The 4,026-nt window shown below is 38.9% G+C and overlaps 1 long non-coding RNA gene across 1 annotated transcript in view; it reads left to right on the forward strand.

Moving 5' to 3' along the window:
• The first annotated feature begins 211 nt into the window (after positions 1-211).
• Positions 212-4,026, forward strand: part of LOC102372947 — a 5,456-nt gene continuing 1,641 nt past the window's right edge. The window contains exons 1-2 of the long non-coding RNA XR_325543.2: positions 212-245; positions 3,751-3,855. This is a non-coding gene — a long non-coding RNA (uncharacterized LOC102372947). The remainder of the gene's footprint in view (positions 246-3,750; positions 3,856-4,026) is intronic.

Raw genomic sequence — 4,026 nt, forward strand, 5'->3', positions numbered from 1 at the left:
GGGGCCCCCTGCCCCTCCGCCGCCTGGCGGGGACCTGCCAGCCTGGCCTCAGCCCTGGGCTTTATAAGGGCCGGGCCCTGCCTCCTACAGGCAGCTGGCTCTCCTTGGTTGCCCTGGCAACCTGCAGCTGCGCTTGTTACCCTGGAAACCCTCAGCTGGGCTCGTTATGACCTGCCAGGGCTCTGTCTCTCTCTCCCTGGCAGTTTCTCCTCTCTAGGAGCAGAGCACCGAGGTGCCCTGCAACAGTAAGAAATATTGGGCCAGGTTGCTTTTAGTGGCTTATTTTAACGCTCGTTTTTTAGTAGTCAGGGTAACGACTGGGGGAATTGGCCTGTTTTTCAGGCCTCTTTTACCCTAATGGCTATTTAATAACGGTTACTTTTTGATGTTTGATTTTTAATACCTAGTTTAGATTAGTTTTATTAGCAACAGTCCCTTAGCCTTTATGGCGTTTTCTGGAAAACTGTTGTTTGGTCAGTAGGAACTCAGTATTTGCTGGTGGGGGTTTTGCCTAATAAGGTATTGCTTTGTTTTCACGCTAGAACTAGACTTTTGGGGGTTTTTTTTGGTTTGGGCCGGGAAGTGAATTTATCTTTTATTTTTAAAGGAGGCCGGAGGGATTTTGAATTTTTTTTTTTTTTAGGCCGAAAAAAAAAAAAAAAAATTATATATATATATATACATATATAATTTTTTTTTTAAGCGGCATTTAGGGGGTTGGTCTATTATTTGGGCGAAAGGACAGTTTTTTTTAAATTTTTCTTCACATGTTTGCAAGGCTCATAATATTGAAGGCATTTGTTGAACTCTTTTTTAAAATTTTGAGTAATTCTTAATTTTTTTTTATTTTCTGATTTTTTTCTTTATTTTACTTTGCAGTTGATAAGGGATGCTGAATTGATGTTCTACCTTTGTTTTTCACACTACTGCTTTACTATCTAATTTTTAAAATGAGACTTATTGTTTATTTTTAAACCGTGTTTTTTTAAAATTAGTTTTTATTTTTCTTAAAACTCGTATTACTGCCTTTTTGGTTGCTTTGGCCATAGGCCACACTTTTGGCTAGCTTGTGGCTATGTCTACTGCCACTAATATATATTTCTTTTCCTTGCTCATTGTTAAAGGTTTGAAAAAATGTATTTGCCAATTTTTTTTCTGGCTTTAAAACCTGAATGTTCATTTGCCTTTTTTCTGGGTATGGGGACCGCTGACAACTGCTCCACGCTGGGCATTTTTTTAGAGCTTGTAGCACTTTTTGTTCTGCAGGTTTGTTTGTTTTTTCTTGTCTAAGGTTTTTTGCATTTTTTTTTTTTTTTTTTTTTTTTTTATGGTCAAAGACATAGGCAGATTGGGCTAGTTTAATAAGCTGATGTTGGAGGGGTGAGTGAAAGAGTTTGCCTTAGCTTTTGAACGGGTTTCAGGAGAATTATGTTTTTCATGTTTGGTTACATGTTGAATGGCTATTTTAATTTGGCCGCTTATTTTCCAGGTATGTTGTGAAATTTCTATTTCTTAGATTGGCCTGTTCTTTAGATGTCTTTTAGCCTTTTTTTTTTTTTAAATAGGAGATTTATTTAGTAGGGTTTGTTTGGTTTTTTTGTATATACTTAGCTGTTTGTGTATACTTTTACTTCTTTTTAACCTTGGTTGATTTTATGAGCAATTTTTTTTACTGTTTTTAATTTAGATAATTGAACATTTCTTAAAACTTTATTTTTACTAATTTTTTTAGAGAAAGGGTAGTTTTACGTTTATGTAGCCGTTGGTCTGTTTGCTGTTTTATTAGTGAATAGAGTGTGGGGGTTAGCAGGGTTAAAGCTGTTGGCACAGGTTATGGGGCTTACAGTTTTTCATTTTATAGGGGTTTTTAGCCACGGGAGCACAATTTTTTTTTTTTTTAATATTTTTTTTTTGCCTTTTAATGCAGGTATTTAGTTAACTGTAAATTTTATTTTAGCTACTGGGTTTGGTGTGGAGACCCCGCGGAAGGGCTTTTTTTTAAAGTAGTTAAAATTTTTTGGGCTGAGCTTGAATTTTTAAAGGGGCATTTTTTATTTATTTTTTTTTTTCCTCGAGCTTAAAAACTCCTGTTAATATTTTCTTTTGCAATGGTTTATATATAGTGAGTTGTTGTATTGGATAGTGCTTGGCTTTATGCTTTTAATAATTTTTAATTCTTTCATTTTTGGCAACTTTGCTGATGTAATACTGGACTGATGGTGTGTTTTTGGACTTTGGTTTTTAAAAACTTAGGGGTGTTAGGGTTTACAAGGAGTAGGGGAGTTTTTTTTTTAAATAGTTTGTATTTTGGTGATTTTTTTTCTTTTTTTTTTTTTCATGGCCATGGTTTATTTTTGACTCCCAGTGTTTGATAGAGCGGGCATGCTAGGGCCGCAAAGTTTGGTATCACCGCCCTACACCACCTCATCAATCCCGACTCGGACTGTAGTTTTTTTCGGGTCCAGGGTCGGGGAAGTTGGGTTAATGCTTTTTTGGTCTGTTTTAGAAATTTTAGGCTTTGTGAATTGAATTGCATACTTAGGTACTTTACTGAGCGCTGTATTTATTGCATACATTTTTGTTCGTTCAGAAACCGGCTGCTTCTAATGCTTGTAGCATTTGGTGGGAGATATTGGCACACTCCTTAGGAGTGTTCGTTTAAATTAATATGTCAGGTACATCACTTTGGACCTGCGGCTGGGAGTTAAGGGCCTTTGTACCTGTTGATGTGTTAATATTGGGGAGTTGCACCAACCCTGGGGCAGGCACAACGGCTGATGCTATTTCCTTTTGAACGTTAAAGCAAATGTTTTTCAGTCATTTTTCCTTACTGGAATTGCTCAGAAACAATTTGAAATGTGATTACAGTAAAATGGGAAGAGCTGGCCTTTTGGGCTGCATTTTCCATTTTGGGAAGGGTGCTAATTACTGGGCTTGATTTTCTGGGTTTTTTTATTTACTTCTCGATAATTTATTACCATTCTCTACTTTCCACTAGCCTTTCGCACAGACTAAAAAGGGGAGTTTTACTGAGAAATGATAGACTCTACCCATCTGGTTTGTAATAATCTCTGCACCATTTCACTTACCTTTTTTTCAGCCTTGGGCATCAATGGATAGGGACGCACAACACGCGGCTTTACTCCCCTCTCTGTATTTAATTTGTATTTTAACCTTGGTATTCCCCACATTCTACTTCGAGCGGACCCATCGCCTGTTTGTGGGCATGGGAACCTTTTTTTTAGGGCTATTACTTTCTGGCGGTGTTTGTTTATAACATAGTAACTCAGGATGTTGGTTCCCAATATTAATATTGAGTGTCGAGTTGTGGTTACTACCATTGGGACTTCTCGCCTTTCTAGCTTTACATACTTTTAATTTCCCATTCTCTAATTGTTCCACCGTCCACTGCTTTCAGCACTATGGGGAGTGTATTGTGGGGTGGGTGTTCCCATTGGAAGATTGTTACGTTTGTCCCTGTATTTATCAGGAACTACCTTGCCACCTCCCTCCCTTCAATTTTAATTAGGGAAAAAAGGTACCCCCTGGAATCCGCAGGGATTCGCCCCATTTGGAGTGAGGGAGGGGGCGTATTTCGCATCCCCTCCCCAGGGCCCCCTACTTTAGGTGCAGGTCCTTTAGATTGGGATACAGCCTGACCGGAGTGTTGTGCTCTCCTAAGAGGGGGCCTGAGGGGACAGCTGCAATTGCATGGGAGTTTTTATTCCTTTTCTTTTCTTATTTTTCTAGGACAGTTCTGGATACTAGATACCAAGTCCCGTTCCTGCCCCTCGGTGTAGTTCGTCATCCTCTACAGCTTGAATCTCGATGGTGAAGACCCAACAAAGCCTAAGGGTGTGAATGACTATGTGGAGAGTTGTCTTTAATTTGTTGTGCATGCCAGAGATGGTCTCCCTTTGCATAACATACACTCAGGAAAGAAACAATGCTGCAAGTCTACCTCTCAGAGGTGGCTTAGGAGAGCCTGGTTAAGGGGTTTTCTTTCTTTGTTACTGCTGAGCTACC

The sequence above is a fragment of the Alligator sinensis genome, unplaced genomic scaffold (genome assembly GCF_000455745.1).
Source record: "Alligator sinensis unplaced genomic scaffold, ASM45574v1 scaffold1564_1, whole genome shotgun sequence".
NCBI lineage: Eukaryota > Metazoa > Chordata > Crocodylia > Alligatoridae > Alligator > Alligator sinensis.